The following is a 19,426-nucleotide window of genomic DNA, read 5'->3' as shown; positions in this document are numbered from 1 at the left end:
TTCAACAATTTTAATGACAGCTTAAAAAATGATCATATAGACTATCACAAAAATACCAGCAATATTAAACAGTGTGCACCCCGTAATTCCAGCATGTGGTACCAGAATGTTTCTAACGTTTCACAGTAAATATCAGCAATGCAGCACACTCTACCTAGATTTTCAATATCTGGGTCACATGGACTACTTTGAATACTGTGAACAGAGGAAAAAAAGCCGGAAGATTTCTGTATAGCCACCAGAAAATCATAACATGCAAAAAAAAAAAAAAAAAAAAAAAAAAAACCCTAGGATACCATGGTTTTAAAAATAATTCCTACATAAAATAGAAGACAGTACCCTAAAAAGGAACTTTTCATCTATTATGTAAACCAAATAAAACCTTTGTAGAGTATTATTTACTTAATAAAATGTCTTTTGTTTTTCCTATTCTCTGAGATGTGTGTGCGTATGTGCACACTGAATGGTCAGGAGCAGGTAAAAAGAACATATACTAAAAATAAATGCGTTGTTAATCCAAAAAACATATGCACTTTAGGGAAAAATCTGGCAGTAGTTAGAGGTAATCAGAAACTATAGCTTCCACTTACAATAAAGGCAAACAGATATGATAATAATGATATTTGAAATTATAATCCTTTTTATTTATATGAAAGAGACATGAAGGGTTTATATACATTTTGATTATGAAAAATGCACACTGCATTTGCAATTTCTTTCAGCCATAATAATATAGATTTACAGATATTTGAAACCTGAAATGATCTTTACTATAATTTTATTATTTTCCTTGAAATCTATTGAATTTATTCAGTTATAGATTTAAAATTTCTCCCCCATTTTTCCAAGCTTTTATGTGAAGGACAGGAAGTAAACATGTCACTCAGCAAAATGAGAGTCCCTAATAATCTATAATAAAATTGCTACCACATATAACTTTTATATATGTATACTTCTTTTAAAGGGAGATAGAAATGAAAACAACTTTTTAAGTGAATTTTTCTTAATCTATTTGAAAAGCAATACATAAAGAGCAGTCACATATGTCAGCACAACAATTAAGATGAGTAACACTGAAAAACCACATTTAAATGACTAGGATTCATAGAGATCGTGCTTTGATAAAGAGTTTATTCCTATTATCAAAAAGATCTATAGAACTGGCTATAAACAATGTATTTTTTTTAATGATACTAAAGCTTACAAGGATCTTTCAATTGAGTACACAAAGGAGCTGCTTATGACTGCAAAGCCTTTCTTAAGACTTAAGAAGGCAAGAAAAATGCTTTTTACATATCACACTCCATTATTTGGCAATAGCACCCTTTTAAAGAACCAAAATTTTCATATAGTAGGAGGATTTTGATATTAGAGAATTTACTATAGTTATGGAGATATTCTAGAGGTGGTTTAAAAATGGGTATATGGTACAAACAAAGAACAAAAATGAACATATGTTTTATCTCATTTTATTCATCATTACCACCCTATGAAATAGCATTTTGATCCTTATTGCTGTTAACTGAAAATAAAAGACTACAATTTTTTTTTGAGACAGATCCTTACTCTGTCATCAAGGCTGGAGTGCAGTGGATATCGCCTCACTGCAACCTCCTCCTCCCAGGTTCAAGCGATTCTCATGCCTCAGTCTCCCAAATAGCTGGGAATACAGGCATGGGGGGGTGCCACGAAGCCTGGCTAATTTTTGTGTTTTTATTAAAGATGGGGTTTCACCATGTTGACCAGGCTGGTCTTGAACTCCTGACCTCAGGTGACCCACATGCCTCGGCCTCCCAAAGTGCTGTGATTACAGGCATGAGTCACCACACCCAGTCAACAGAAAATAAATTTCTAGAAGTCCAAGGCTGGTATAAAGCTAACTATGCAAAAATAACATTGAAATCAAGTGATAGAAAGCACTGGTAGAGTAGGTAGAGATTATATTATTTCTGAAAAGAGTCACTTCAATTTTGCCCCCGGGAATAAATTGTATTTTACCTTTTTATTTTTTTAAGACAGGGTCTCACTCTTGTCACCCGCTCACTGCAGTGGCATACCGCTCACTGCAACCTTCATCCACCCATTCCCAATCCCCACCTCAAGCAATCTGCTCCCCTCAGCCTCCCGAGTAGCTGAGACCACAGACATGTACCACCACACCCAGCTATTTTTTTGTATTTTTAATGGGGATTTCACCTGTTGCCCAGGCTGGTCTGGAACTCCGCAGCTCAAGTGATCCACTTGTCTCAGCCTCACCAAAGTGCTGGGATTACAGGCGTGAGCCACTGCACCCAGACTATTTTGCTTTATAATAGGAAAAAGTATTGTATTTAACTTGTTCCTAGGTGGTTGCATTCCTTTAAATATTAATGCACCTATTTCTTTATATGTAAAAATATACTAATTCTATCCCTCCTATATTATTTTAATAAGTAGCCCTATTACCTATATCTTGGGCTGTGTTATATGCCTCACATAATTACATGCAGGGTAACCTCATCTGCTAGTTTATGCTGCTATAACTCAAACTTTATCAGGAGTGATCTTTGTAAAATGGCATTTCCTCTGGTCATTTTTTTTTTTTTTTTTTGCCTGCAAACGTTCAATGACTTCTAGTTAAAGATAGCAGGTAGACCACGCATGTTTTTACTTCTTTTAAGACCCAGTAAAATGACAATACAGAAATAAAAAATAAGTAACACCACAGTAGGTAGAGGATAGGCCATTAACAGATGTGAGATTTCAATATATTAATGTGAGCAGGAAAACCGATAGGAACTGCTGAAGTGGGGACAGGAAACCTCAGCCTACAGTATACAGGACCCATCGATCTGTAGATCCACAGGGAGGTTCAGGGGCTCTGAGATGCCTGGTGAGAAGACAGCAGGGAGAAACAGGGCTGAAAATGGGGAGATTTACTGAATATTTGTATAATGAACAATGACACACAGAGACCACAGAGAATATGAAAGACTCAGGAAATAAAACCGTGATCAGCCCATGTGGACCATCATAGAATAATAAAAGTTATAGAAGGAAAGAACAAGAAAAAAAAGGTGGGTGGGGGGAGAATTATAAGAAAATAATGCAAGATAATTTTCTAGATATGAAGGACACAACTCCTCAGAAGAGAGTACCCACTTAAAATTCAAGTACAACATGAATTTTAAAAGGCCTACACCTAGACATATCAGGAATTGCAAAGTACCAAGAAAAAAAAAAAGAGTAAATCCTAAAAGTCAGAAGAAAAAAGCAGATGACCTACAAAGGACAAAAATGAATGTTTGAAGAGAGTAGAGTATTACCTTCCAAGTTCAGAGGGAAGATTTGTAACCTAGAGTCCAAGATAAACTAGAATTAACATGGCAAACAATTAAAATGGATAGTAATTGTTTCTTCTCACCACAGTCTTTAAAGATGTGCCTGTTCTACAACTTTTAACATGATGAATTGTTAACAATATTATAAAAAACAGTTAGTAAAAGTGGTACAAAATGTCAGTTTTAAACAGTGTCTCATGTAGAGCAGGTGGCCAAACATAGTACCTTTTAAATCTGTTTTCTCCTTTTCTAATGTGGATGCATACACCCACTACTTCTCTCCTTTCCCCTGCCACCTGTCAGGCTCTGCCCCTAGGCTTGCATCTTCTAATGTTAGAACATGGATAATTTGTGAGAATAAAATAAGAAAAAATTCAAACATAAAAATTTTAAAAATCGATTATCCATACACTTGCTCTTAGGAGTTGCTAAGGGATATGCTTCATCATAGCAGAATTAAAAAAAAAAAAACAACGAAATGAAAAGAGAAAAAATGGGGGTTGAAATAGCACCACCCAGAAGATCAAGAAAGGGGAGTCTCAGGATGACAGTTGCGCAGCCAGAGGATGTCAAGACTCTGGAAGAGCAGTTCCCAAGGAAAAGGGGGAAGAAAAGGAAAGAGATACACCAGAATGTTTTATATAATGGAGAGTTGGAAAGAACTGGGAATATGATAAAGAAAAATAATACAAGAAAAACAAAAGGGAATTAGAAATTCTAAGAAAACGGAAAAATGACTTAAGAAAATATAACCAAAGGGCCGGGTGCACTGGCTCACGCCTGTAATCCCAGCACTTTGGGAGGCCAAGGTGGGTGGATCACGAGGTCAGGAGATCGAGACCATCCTGGCTTACATGGTAAAACCCTGTCTCTACCAAAAATACAAAAAATTAGCCGGGCGTGGTGGCGGGCGCCTGTAGTCCCAGCTACTCGGAAGGCTGAGGCAGGAGAATGGCGTGAACCTGGGAGGCGGAGCTTGCAGTGAGCCAAGATGGTGCCACTGGACTCCAGCCAGGGCGACAGAGCAAGACTCTGTCTCAAAAAAAAAAAAAAAAAAAAAATACACACACACACACACACACACACACACATATATATAACCAAAGAAGACTACTTGGCACTGTAATTAATCACTAATTAAGCTAATATTTAGTGTCAGCTGGTTATATAGCATTGTTTTAGTTACTAGGAATACAGTAATGATGGGGAAAGTAATGAATTAAAAAATGAATTAAATTAGTTAGAATAGATTATCTGCCTTCTTGAAGCTTACAGTCCAGTGGGGGAGAGTGATAGTAGTTTGAAAAATTAAGAAAAATAAAATATATAATTTGTGTTAACAATGAGAGCTATGAAGAAAAAAAAATAAGGAAACCAGAGCAAAAATTTCAGGCATGGGAAGTTGCTATTTAAAATAAGTATGGCAAGGGAGGCCCTATTGATCAGCTACCATTATCGTCAAGAATTTAAGAAAAAGAGGGATTAAATGGTCATCTCAGTGAATTTATGTTGCAGGTAGAGGGAACACCAAATGCAAAAGCCGTTTTCACACAATAATGTACATGGTTAATTATGGTTGTAAAATAATAATAATAGACAAGCAAAGAGCCAAATCATGAGTGAACTCTCATTCACAATTGTTACAAAGAGAAAAAAATACTTAGGAATACAACTTACAAGGGATGTTAAGGACCTCTTCAAGTAGAACTACAAACCACTGCTCAAGGAAGTGAGAGAGGACACAAACAAATGGAAAAACATTCCATGCTCCTAGATAGGAAGAATCAGTATAGTGAAAATGGCCATACTGTCCAAAGTACTTTATAGATTCAGTGCTATTGCAAAGTACTCTACAGATTCAATGCTATTCAAATGCTGTTCCCACCAAGCTAACGCTGACTTTCTTCACAGAATTAGAAAAAACTACTTTAAATTTCATATGAAACCTAAAAAGAGCCTGTATAGCTAAGACAATCCTTAGCAAAAACAACAAAGCTGGAGGCATCACACTACTGGACTTCAAACTGTATTACAAGGCTACAGTAACCAAAACAGCATGGTACTGGTACCAAAATAGATATATAGACAAATGGAACAGAACAGAGACCTCAGAAATAATATCACACATCTACAACCATCTGATCTTTGACAAAACTGGAAAAAACAAGCAATGAGGAGAGGATTCCCTATTTAATAAATGCTGTTGGGAAAACTGGCTAGCCATATGCAGAAAACAGAAACTGGACCCCTTCCTTACACCTCATACAAAAATGAACTCAAGATGAATTAAAGACTTAAATGTAAAACCTAAAACTATAAAAACCCTAGAAGAAAACCTGGGCAATACCATTCAGGATGGTATTGCCATTCAGGGCCAAAGACTTCATGACTAAAACACCAAAAGCAATGGCCAAAAAAAAAGCCAAAATTGACAAATGGGATCTAATTAAATTAAAAGCTTCTGCATAGCAAAAGAAACTATCATCAGAGCGAACAGGCAACCTAAAGAATGGGAGAAAATTTTTGCAATCTACCCATCTGACAAAGGTCTAATATCCAGCATCTATAAGGAACTTAAACAAATTTACAAGAAAAAAACAACCCCATCAAAAAGTGGGCAAAGGATATGAACAGACACTTCTTAAAAGAAGACATTTATGTGGCCAACAAACATATGAAAAAATGCACATCATCATTGGTCATTAGAGAAATGCAAATCAAAACCACAATGATATACCATCTCACACCAGCTAAAATGGCAATTATTAAAAAGCCCATCAAAAAGTGAGCAAAGGATGTGAACAGACACTTCTCAAAAGAAGACATTTATGTGGCCAACAAACATATGAAAAAAAGCTCATAGAGAAATGCAAATCAAAACCACAATGAGATACCATCTCACACCAGTTACAATGGCAATTATTAAAAAGTCAGGAAACAACAGATGCTGGTGAGGCTGTGGAGAAATAGAAATGCTTTTACATGTTGGTTGGAGTGTAAATTATTTCAACCACTGTGGAAGACAGTGTGGTGATTCCTCAAGGATCTAGAATTGGAAATGCCATTTGACCCAGCAATCCCATTACTGGGTACATACCCAAAGGATTATAAATCATTCTACTATAAAGACACATGCACATGTATGTTTATTGCAGCACTATTCACAATAGCAAAGACTTGGAACCAAGCCAAATGTCCATCAGTGATAGACTGGATAAAGAAAATGTGGCACATATACACTATGGAATACTATGCAGCCATAAAAAAGAATGAGTTCACATCCTTTGCAGGGACATGGATAAAGCTGGAAGCCATCATTCTCGGCAAACTAACACAAGAATAGAAGACCAAACACCACATGTTCTCACTCATAAGTGTGAGTTGAACAATGAGAACACATGGACACAGGGAGGGGAACATCACACACTGGGGCCTGTTGGTGGGGACTGGAGGGCAAGGGGAGGGACAGCATTAGGACAAATACCTAATGCATGCAGGGCTTAAAACTTAGATGACGGGTTGATAGGTGCAGCAAACCACCATGGCACATGTATACCTATATAGCATAGCTGCATGTTCTGCATATGTATTCCAGAACTTAAAGTAAAATTAAAAAAAATTTTAAATATGTAACTGGCATTAATTTTAGAAATACAAAAATGAAAGACCTGATAATGAAATCAGGAAGAAGAAGAGTTGAAGGAGAAGGTGGGTGCACTAATATCCTCATCTGATGAGGGCAATCACAAAGAAGTATCTGTAGTGAAGGGAACAGAAAAAGAAAGGTATTATAGTTACAACAGAGAAACTAAAAGTAGAGATAAAACTAAATGGAGGATGGGCATGGTGGCTCACACCTGTAATCCCAGAACTCTGGGAGGCAGAGGCGGGCAGATCACTTGAGGTTAGGAGTTTGAGACCAGTCTGGGCAACACAGTGAAACCCTGGCTCTACAAAAAAATACAAAAATTAGCTGCACCTGCTGGCACACACCTGTAGTCTCAGGTACTTGGGAGGCTGAGGTGGGAGGATCACTTGAGCCTGGGAGGCGGAAGTTGCAATGAGTCACAATTATGCTACTATACTCCAACCTGGGTGATAGAGACCATGTCTCAAAACACCACCAACAAACTAAATGCTGAATGATAGAGACAGGAAAAGTGGAGGTAGGGTTGAGTGAGTGAGTGTAAAATGCCTCCTTTACGTGTTTGTGTGAGTGTTATTAATATATGATGTCTTAAAAATGACTAACAAAAATTTTCAGGTGGAAGCAAATTACTTTTACCTGAAAAAATAGAGGTACGTACCAAAGGAAAAGTGGAAAGAGAAGTGAGGCTTACGTGGAAAAATCTGGGCCAAAGGACCATTTATTTTAACCACGCACATGTTTTAATCTGATTTAAACACATACATCTGCTCACATATACACCCTTCAGAGGTTTTCCATCACTCTTAGCATAAAGGTCAGAATCCCAAATATGGCCTCTATAAGAATTATACTAAATACTTGTGACAAAAAAGTGTTTTTTATCTCTCATGTTAAAAGCAGAACCTTTAACATACAGAAAAACCCTCAGTTTCCTTCTTTACTAAAGTAATATTTTGTTGGAAAGTATAGCTCTTCTCTCCATCATTATATAAATTTTATTTCTCTATCCTCAGGAGGTATTGTACTAAATTGAGAATACTATGATGGAATTTCCCAAGTCTTTTGAGTAAAATTTTATATATGCTTTCTGCAGAAACATGACAGTTTTGATTTTTCAAAAAATCCTTGGGTAGATAGAATATAAAATTTTACATGTTATTATATGTGATCAATATCTGATTAGTTTTTATGTTATCATTTCAAAAGAAAGCAATACCTTATTAGGGTCTTCTGTGGGGTTTGATAATGCAAATATTCCAAAACTTTCAAAAATTTGAAATCTGAAACACTTTTGGTTCCAAGCATTCCGTAATATGGATACTCAGCCTGCACTACTAAGCAATAAAAAGGAACAAACTACTGATACACTCAGGAAGCTGCATGAGTCTCCAGAAAATTATGCTGAGTGAAAATAGTCAATCCCCAAAGTTTACATACCATGTGATTCTACTTATAAAATACTTTTTCAAATGACATTATAGGAATGGAGAATAGATTAGGGAGTTGTAAGGATTAAACAGGTGGTGAGGGAAGGGAAATGGGTGTGCTATAAAAGAGCAACATGAGGGACCCTTGTGGTGATGGAAATGTTCTTTATCTTGACTGCATCCATGTCAGTAACTTGGTTGTTACATTGTGCTATAATTTGACAGATATTACCACTGGGGGACACTGGGTAAAGGGTACACCATATGTCTGTATTATTTCCTGCAACTGCATGTGAATATATAATTATTTCAAAATAAAAAGTTTAATTTGGAAAAAAAGCTGATACATATTATAAAAATATGAATTGTTCTCCATTGGTAGCAAGGAGGTGGGGTGGTGGTAATTCAGACCTTCAAGCAAAGGAGGAAAGACACATAGAGAGGGAGACAGCTTTATCAAGCCACTTTGATATCAAAGCTACGTTCTCCAGAGCCTTCCTCTGCTTTGTAAGAGCAAGAAAACTGAGAACCAGTCAAGCAAAGACACACAAATCTTTTTAAGGCCCCACTCATTAGGGTTTGACTCCAAAAGTTACCCAAGCTCCTGTCATTTCTGTGGATACCAAACCTGCCAGTATCTAATGACAACCTCAAAAGGAAGCCAGACAGGGTACAAACGGCAGATAGGATCTCTACGCTAAACACATAGGTTGCAGAACCAAGAGTCAGGGATTATACTTTTAGACTTCAGTGCCGGGATCATCTGTTATCTGACATGAAGGACATGAAGGGTAGAGGGAAGTAGTGATAAACGCCCCAGTTCTTACATAGCAGAACCTTGGGAGGCACTCTACATTGAGAAGGAAGACACATATTGGCAACAAGTGTGGGATTAGGGTCGAGGTGCTTTTACTTGAAAGGGTTTCAGACATCAGGAGTATTTATCTTTTGTCTATTTTTACACCCTTATTCCTTAAGAACTTACCAGATTGATGACGCATCAGTTCTACCCATAGAGAAATAAAAATACATAAATACACTAATATTTGTAAACAAGTGTGTGCAGCAGCATTACTTATAGTAGCCAAAAAGTGGAAACAACCCAAATGTCCACCAGCTGATGAATGGATAAATAAAATGTGGTATGTACATACAATGGAATATTATTTAGCAATAGAAAGAGATGATGTGCTGATTCCTGTACGGTATGGATGAACCTTAAAAATATTATATTAAGTAAAACAAGTCAGTTACAGAAGGCCACATATTTTATGATAACATTTATCTGAAATGTCTAGAGCAGGCAAATCCACAGAGGCAGTAGATTAGTGGTTGCCTGGGACTGGAGGATTTGTGGAAAAAGTGAATGCTAATGTTTATAGGGTTTCTTTTTGAAGTGATGAAAATGGTCTGAAATTAACTGTGAGGATGGGTGCACAACTCCAAATTGTAAAAAATATTAAACTGTATATTTGAAATGAAAAAAAGTCCTTGGATTAAATAGAATACAAAATTTCATGTGTTATTATATGTGATGAATATCTGATTAGTTTTTAAGGTATGAAAAATTAAAAGAAAGGAATACCTTAAGGTCTAATGTTAAGATTTGATAGTGACTGTAATAGCTCATCATAGGAAATTGGAAAATATTGCATAATAACTAATGCCAGAAAGAGTTCACAATATTGTCAGTTGTGGTTCTTATTCAATGAGGAAAGAAAGAAAAACAAAGTTAGCCTCAACGGGAAAAAGAATAGCATTGCATATAAAAAGAGATAAAGGAGACTTAAATGTGATAATCAGTAAGAAATTGTATCTCACTATCAACTGAAGCAGACAGAGTTACTGGAAGAACAGGGAAAGGACTGCAATGCTCAATCCTAGAAACAAAGCAAAAATGGGAAGTTTTAGCAGGATAGAGGCTAAGAAATAATATATTTTACATCCCATGTAAGAAAAACTGAAAGGTCTCATTAAGGAAATTTGCAGCCTGATTTGACTCTAGCTTACCCCTGGTTTTCTGAGACCATTGCATTCTAAACTTATTTTTGCACTTATAAAAATTATTTTGATTTTTCAAGTAAAAGCTGGCTTATAAAAACTGTATTGCAAAATTCTGAGTTAACTGAACTATTGCCCACTATCACTGCATTTCCTATCCCCTTTAATGACTATATATCCAGTTGCATGAATTATGCAATGTAATCCTTAGGCATTTTTGTTATCGGAATATCTTTTTATAAATGAGTAAAGAAGGCCAGCACTCAGAACACATTGACTGTTGCTGTAGGTTTTAATGCTTAGTGCAGCTGCTATGTAATGGTGCACATGAATTAAAAAATGAAGTCATGAGGGCAGAAGAACGGATGTTCAAAAATGAATTTGCAAGTTTAGTTCTAAATAGCAATCACAATTTTAGCTTGAGGCTTTTCTGGGGGAGAGTGAATAATGATTAGGTGATATTATAGGCCCCAAGCAAGGCCTGAGGACATTGGTGCTCAGAGCCAGTCATTTATCCGCAAAAAATGGTCCTTAGGTTGTGGGGGCATTGTTTGAAATACCAGGAAGAATCAAACCTGTGTCTGTCACTTTTTCCCAAGGGTCTTCTCAGGATTCTGAAGCTCTAGTGTTAAGATAAATGTTTACTTAAACAAAAGCCTTGCTAGGCTTTTACTGTTACCTTATGTTATTTTTACTGTTCTGGGTTTATATTTTTATTTACCTGCAGAAAAAATTACATGTGAAAATTGTAACCCCAAAATCACTATTGAAAATTGTGTTCTACTATGTTAAGTGCTTATTCAAGGGAAGTAAGATAAGATTTAAGAGAATAAATTTTCCCTCTCATTTTTATTAGATTTTCATGGCAAATTTGAATTTCAGAGAATCCTGACTTATTGTGTATTGCCAAAAATATTCTTTTAGCCAGATCTAATCATGCAAAATTATGAACTGGTTAGTGTGGCTATTTTGAAAGCCCTGAAGTCTTGAATTCATGGGTAATTATGTATTTTTATTTACCAGAACCTCAGTTTCCTGCTCTCATTATATTAATGCTGTTTTCTTCCCTGTCATTAAAATGTTGTGACTTAAGTTGTGTGAATGACACCCACTTTTTAAAAACATATTTACATAATAAATAGTAAAGGGGGGGAATTTAACAAATCAAAACATTTACTTAACTCACTCAATTTATAGAGTAACGATGATGATGATAGTAATAAAAATAGTAGTGCAGTAGTAATGATCTGATAATATGAAGAATAGGCTTTAAATAGGGCTTACTGTATACCAACACTATTCTGACTCGTATATTAATTCATAACTCCATCATTATCCATTATCCCCATTTTACAAATGAGAAACTGAGTCAATAAGAAACTCAATGAGATTAAATAGCATAGGTAAATCTAGGATCAGAAAATTGGACTAATACGTACCCTACTTATAGAAACCTAGAATTTAGAGCAGTGCTTTTTAACCACTGAGACCTTTTTTTAACCCTATTCTTCTATTTTCTTTGATAAAACATTCTTCTATTTTTCTTGATAAAATCTATTCTTCTATTTTCCTTGATAAAACATAAAATCTCATGGTTTCTATTTCATTTTTAGAATAAATTAAATATAATAACAAAATAAATCAAAACAATAATATAGGGCTCAGATGTTTTTTTAAGCTACCCCTCCTTCCTCCTGTTTCTAGTTGAGCCTGACTAGTTTGAAATGATATTCATTCTGTTAATTCAGCAAATAATTATTGAAGCCCTACTATTTGTCAAACATTATTCCAGGGGCTGTTATGGACACTGAAAGCAAACCAGTTCTGAACTGTGAGCAACATAGGAAAACTGGACAACTTTCTGGTGACTTCTAAAGTCTCCCCAAAATGTAAAACCCAAGTTCGAATGCAAGAACAAAAAACCCACAACAGAGCTATGTGGATATTGCTCACAGTGTTGGAATGTCTATACCAGCAACCCCTTCTGTTAACACAAATAAAAACAATTGAATTTACTTAAATTGAAATTCTTATTAGAACTATTTATCACTGTCATGTTAGCTATTACTTAGTATGTTTAGATTTGCAAGGCTACTCTCAAAAAATGTCTTCATTATTCCAAGACACCAAGCCTATCATTTATGCAGCAGCAATTTATTCTGTATGACTTCATTGAATGGCCACTGTGTAACAAAACTAGCCAGGGCATATAAACCTTTATTCGAAAATACTGGACATGAGAAGGCTTCAAGGGTGTATTCTAATTTAAAGTGAGTTGAAATGTATAGGAGGGTCAGCCAAAGTCCAACTAGTTTGAGGAAGAGTTAACCAGGGATAGCTCTTGGAAGAGGGAGGAATTGTCCTTGCCGATTTGTAGCCACTGTTTGTGCAATCTAGATTTTATCAAGAGGGAAGGAGAGGAACAGGTACAAGCTGAAGTTGTGTGCAAAAAGGTTTGGGGAGGAACAACCACTGGATAAAAGGGCATGAGAGAGACACAGTGAAAGATGACCAGTCCTCCAGGGTCTAATATCACTCCCTACAAGGCATTGTGCTTTGTGCTGGGGATACAGTGTTAAACGAGGTAGGCTCAGTTCCTGATTTCCTTAAATACAGAATTATACAATTACTTATTTTATATTCATAGTACAAGGTGATGAGCTTGCATGTATCAGGGGATTTCACATAATCTGGAAGAATAAGACAAAGCTTCCCTGAACAAGGGGCATTTTCATCGAAACCTGAGGGATGCGCCATAGGTACTTCTGCCATCGTGGGCCCCTTCTAACATAAAAAATAAAACTAAAAATTATATTTTGCAACTTGCGTGAAAAAAGATGAATATGTTAGTTAATACTGTATATTGAAATGTTTTCTTTTACCTAGAAGTCCTTTGTTTTCTGATTTTAAAATAAATTTAAACATTTTTGTGGACCCCTTAAAATTTTATGAACCCTAGGCACTGTGCTTACTGTGCCTTTTGGATAAGTCAGCATAGGAGGCGGGGAAGTTTGGGCCAAGAACATTTTGGATAGAGATAATAGCATATAGAGAAGTTTCTAGGGGTTTACTTGCTCAGGGAATTAAAAGGCTAGAGCGGGGAGAGCAGGAGAGGATGGCACGAGGGAGGTTGGTGAGGCATGCCATATTAAAATAATTGAATTATTATAGAGGCCATTTAAAAATAGTAAATTAAATAACACTGATCCAATGCTGATTTTCTTTTTTAAAGACAAGATCTCACTCTGTTGCCCAGACTGGAATGCAATGGTGCAGTCATGGCTCACTACAGCCTAAACTCCTCGGCTCAAGCCATCTGCCCATCTTAGCCTCTGAAAAGCTAGAATTATATAGCACACACCACAATGCCCAGTTAATTTTTCTTTTCAGAGACAGGGTCTATGTTGCCCAGGCTTAATGCTGATGTTTGATATAAAATAAGTATATTGTAATGGAAGTCAGCGATTTCAGCCAAACTATGGCAGATGTAAAGAAATGGGTTAGGCAAAATTTCATCTAAAGTCAGTATATACACTGAAATAGTGACAGAGAAAATCATATAATGTCTGGGATTTGCTTCAGAATAATACAGGAAGTATAAATGAAACAAGATTAGCCATGAATTCTCAATTAATGAAGCCAGACTTGAGGTTCATAGGGGTTCATTTTATTATCCTGTCAACTCCTCTGTTTCTGGCTTTCCATAATAGTTTTTATTTAAAAATAAAGCCAAGGTATAAAGAAACATCAAAACCCAGAAGCCATGGGTTTTGATAAAGATGACAGATATAGCTCATAAAAATGATAACATTATATAACAAAAATAAAGACACAAAACATTAAAAATAAAAAAGAAGACATAATTGTGATATACGTAATTTATAGATTTAATGTTCTTAATATGATTATGATTCTTATCAATCTAGAAAAAATTCAAAGACCCCACCCACAAGAAAAATTTGGCATGGCTCATGAATGGGACATTCATAAAAGAACTTAAAATTCAAATAAAAATATAAAAAGATACTCATGCTCAGTAGTAATCACACATATGAAAATTAAAATGCCATATACTTTTCTTGTATCAGATTTTTTAAAAAACAAAGTTAATGTCAAATGTTGACAAAACTATAGAGAAAGTGACATTCTCATTCTGTCAAACACTGTTGGTAGAAATGTAAATTGGTATAACCTTTCAATTTATTTACTATTTGATCTACCAATTCCATTCTTAAGAATATATCATAATCTAGCATTTTCCAAAGTGTATAGTGGGATGTTGACAGATGTTATTTGTGTTTGTGTAAGTGTAAACTTAATTTTAAATGTAAATTTATCAAATGTCATTTAAAAAATTTCCCTCTTTAAAGTTTTTCCGTTGCTGCTGCTGCTGCTTCTTTTTTTTTTTTTTAATAGAGTTTATTTTTCAGAGCAGTTTTAGTTTCATAGCAAAATGGAGTGGAAAGTACAGAGACTCCCATATACCCCTTGCCTCCTGTGATGGTTAATACTGAGTATCAACTTGATTGGATTGAAGAATACGAAGTATTAATCCTGGGTGTGTCTGTGTGGTGTTGCCAAAAGAGATTAACATTTGAGTCAGTGGGCTGGAGAAAGCACATCCACCCTTAATCTGGATGGGCACAATCTCATCAGCTTCCAGCAAATGTAAAAGCAGGCAGAAAAATGTGAAAAGGAGAGACAGGCCTAGCCTCCAGGCCTACATCTTTCTCCTGTGCTGGATGCTTCCTGCCCTCGAACATTGGACTTCAAGTTCTTCAGTTTTGGGACTCAGACTGGCTCTCTTTGTTTCTCAGCTTGCAGACAGCCTACTGTGGAACCTTGTGATCCTGCAAGTTAATACTTAATAAACTTCCCTTTATGTGTGTGTATATATATATACACACATGTATATGTATATAGATATGTATATATACATATATGTATCATATATCTATACATAGATGTATCTAAATATACATATCCATATATACATATCTATATACATAGATATACATATATAGATATACATAGATACGTATATATCTGTGTATATATACACAAAACACTGCTAGGAATCATAGACGATAGAAACAAATATATATATGTGTGTGTGTGTGTGTGTGTATACACAAAACACTGCTAGGAATCATAGACAATAAAAATATATATATCCTATTAGTTCTGTTTCTCTAAGAGAACCCTGACTAAAACATCTCCACACTGCCTCCCTCACTATCAACATCTTGAAGGCATATGTTATCTTAAGAATGCATTCCATGGTTAAATAAGTTTGATTTCTACAACCTTGGTATACGATAATACTATACACTAGGACATACATTTCTAAGATAGTGAACAAGTCTTTCCTTATGTTCTATAACACTTACTTTTAGAAATTATCTTAAAAAATCATCAGATATGAGTACATATCACTTAAGTCATGTTTAACACAAAGAAAACTGAAAATATTCTATATATTTAATAAGAGGAAGGTGGTTACATGATTCACGTTATAACCTTAAACTGGAATTTAAGGTAGATGATATTTACTGGCGTAAAAGTTGCTGCAATAGGATGGTATATTCTATACCTTGAAAACACTAAAGACTCCATGAAAAGGCTCCTGGAAGTTATAAATGACTTTAGCACAGTTTCAGTATACAAAAATCAGTAGCATTTCTGTACACCAATAATGTTCAAGCTGAGAGCCAAATGAAGAACATAATCCCATTTACAATAGTCACACACACATTCACAAACCTGGGAATACATCTAACTAAGGAGGTGAAAGATATCTACAAGGAGAACTACAAAGCACTGCTAGGAATCACAGATGACACAAACAAATGAAAAAACATTACATGCTCATGGATTGGAAAAATCAACATTGTTAAAAGGGCCATACTGCTCAAAGCAATCTACAGATTAAATGCTATTGCTATCAAACTATCAATGTCATTTTTCACAGAATTGGAAAAAAACTATTCTAAAATTCATGTGGAACCAAAAAAGAGCCTGAGTAGCCAATGCAAATCCAAAGCAAAAAGAACAAAGCTGAAAGCATCACGTTACTCAACTTCAAACCATACTATAATGCTTCTGTAACCAAAAGAGCATGGTACTGGTGCAAAAACAGATGCATAGACCAATGGAACAGAATAGATAACCCAGAAATAGCGCCACACACCTACAGCCATCTAACCTTTGACAAAGCTGACAAAATTAAGCAATGGGGAAAGGACTCCCTATTCAATAGCTTGCTAGCCACATGCAGAAGAATGAAATTGGATCACTACCTTTCACCATATACAAAAATTAACTAAAAATGGATTAAAGATTTCGATGTAAGACCTCAAACTATAAGAATGGTAGGAAAAAAAAACTAGTAAACACCATTCTGAGCATAGGCCTTAGGAAAGAATTTATGACTAAGTTCTCAAAAGCAACTGCAACAAAACAAAAATTGGCAATTGGGACCTAATTAAATCAAATAGCTTCTGCACAGCAAAAGAAGTTATCAACAGAGTAAATAGAAAATTCACAGAATGGGCTAAAATATTTGCAAACTATGCAACCAACAATTGTCTTATATCCAGAATCTATAAGGAACTTAAACAATTGAACAAGCAAAAAACTAACAGCCCCATTAAAAATTGGGCAAAAGGCATGAACAGACACTTTTCAAAAGAAGATATACAAGAGGCCAACAAACATAAGAAAAAGTGCTCATCATCACTAATCATCAGAGAAATGCAAATCAAAACCATAATTAGATACCTTCTCACACCAGTCAGAATGGCTATTATTAAAAAGTTAAAAAACAACAGATGTTGGTGAGCCTGTGGAGAAAAGGGAATGCTTATATACTGTTGGCGGGAATTTAAATTAGTTCAGCCACTGTGGAAAGCAGTTTGGAGATTTCTTAAAGAACTTAAAACAGAATTACCATTCAACCCAGTAATCACATTACTTGGTACACATCCAAAAGCAAACAAATTGTTCTACCAAAAAGACACATGCATTCACAATATTAAGCACTATTCTTAATAGTAAAGTCATGGAATCTACACAGGTACCCATCAATGGTGGATTGGATAAAGAAAATGTGGTACATATACACCATGGACTATCATGCAGCCATAAAAAAAGAATAAACTCATGTCTCTGCAGCAACCTGGATGCAGCTGGAGGCCATTATCCTAAGCAAATTAACACAGGAACAGAAAACCAATTATCGCATGTTCTCACATATAAGTGGGAGTTAAACATCAGGTACTCATGGCCATAAAGACAGCAACAATAGACAACAGGGACTACTAGAGGGAAAGGGTGGAAGGGGGAGCAAGAGTTGAAAAACTGACTGCTAGGCACTATGCTCAGTACCTGCGTGAAGAGATCATCTATACCATAAACTTCAGCATCACGCGGTATACCCAGTTAACAAATCTGCACATGTACCCATTGAATCTAAAATAAAAGTGGAGGAGAAAAAAATAAATAAAATTTTTAAAAAGGCTGAAATAAACTGCTAAGTAAAAGAAGCAGGATAGGGAAACACCATTTAAGCCCTATGGTGTCTAGTCATAATTATTGTAACTATATAAATCCACATATTATACATAATACACATATATAAAAATAAATTTAGGAAGATATAACAAAATATGAAGAATAGTTACCTCAAGGTAGTAGGATAACTATATTTTTCTGTATTACCTTTTTTTTAAAAAAATAGTAAACATGTATTAATTTTCCAATAGAAATAATTTTTAGAGGCAACGTGTTTAAGCATCCTAATTTTGGAGAAATACAGCATTTTAATCTATAGATGTCAGGCACTTTCCATATTTAATACAAACTAAGTCTGCAGACAAAAACTACAATTGTATGAAGAATCTATGAAGAGAAACCATGATGCCTACCTTCTGGTGAGAAGTGACGAAAACATAACAAGCGTTGTGTGTGACTCAGCAGCGTAATGGAGGCGGTTAATTTCCAGATGCTCTATGTCTTTACAAGTCCCTATAAGGGAGTACCTCTTCTCTCTGGAACAGAAATAACACTGAGTACACACATTTATTTAAAGGCTGGTTTTCAAAATCAATAATAGTATTGTTGGCATTTTTTCACTTCCAAACATCAATGGATGTTTGCCAAAGAACTAGAGAGAATCAAGGTATTAGTATCTTCATCCTTCAGAAATACTGTGATTAACTACCAGAAATAATTAAAGCAAATGTTATATACTTTATTTTCATATGTTTAATAATATAACCAGAAGAAATATATTTAATAAATTAAAAATTGATAAAAATAGTAGTATAATTTTGTATATCTACTATCTACCAGACACAATGCTAGATCCTTTATATCTCATTTAATCCTCTCAACATCTTTTTATCTGATATTTATTCAACAATATTTATTGCTCTGTGCCAGGTACTGCGGGAAACACTGGAGATATAATGGTGATCACTATCATGATACAAGATAGTCATTAACATTCCCACTTTAAAATGAGGTAATTGAGGCTCTGGGATTTAATATTAAATAGCTTAACTTCAAACCTACTCTTTCTATTATAGCCCAATTAAAAGGAGTTTGCTAGTCTTATCACCATCACCACTAAATAAACTCCAAACCTTTTAAGTTAAAATGGAAAATACCAAAAAATACCAAAAAGTCCCCAAAAACTCATCTAAATGTAGTATAAAATATATAGAAAATACCTATATATAGCCTTTATAATTGGCAATATCACCTAATTTAATCCTCACTCAATCTTATGATATAAGTGTTAGTACTACCATTTTGTAGATGAGAACACTGTCTTAGAAATGTTCACCTTAAATCTGGGTCTGCCTAATTCTAATGCTTAAAAATCTCAAAAGGAGAATAAGAAAAGAAAAACTTACATTAAAATGGAGAAAGCAACAAAGAAGTAAGAAAAACAACTTATTTAAGCCGCCTGATGTATGCATACACATGCAAAACACACAGTGTCACACACCTGTATGGACTGTGGT

At 35.1% G+C, this 19,426-nt stretch overlaps 1 protein-coding gene across 15 annotated transcripts in view; it reads right to left on the bottom strand.

Moving 5' to 3' along the window:
* The window catches only part of MBD5 (methyl-CpG binding domain protein 5), a 509,020-nt gene that overhangs the window by 157,199 nt on the left and 332,395 nt on the right, over window positions 1–19,426 (bottom strand). For all 15 annotated transcript variants that reach the window (XR_013401821.1, XM_077956507.1, XM_077956512.1 and 12 more), the window contains 1 exon segment: window positions 18,323–18,445. The gene's annotated coding sequence lies outside the window, so the exon portion shown is untranslated.

Source organism: Macaca mulatta, chromosome 12 (assembly GCF_049350105.2).
Source record: "Macaca mulatta isolate MMU2019108-1 chromosome 12, T2T-MMU8v2.0, whole genome shotgun sequence".
Lineage (NCBI taxonomy): Eukaryota > Metazoa > Chordata > Mammalia > Primates > Cercopithecidae > Macaca > Macaca mulatta.
This window is presented reverse-complemented; position numbering and strand designations above follow the sequence as displayed.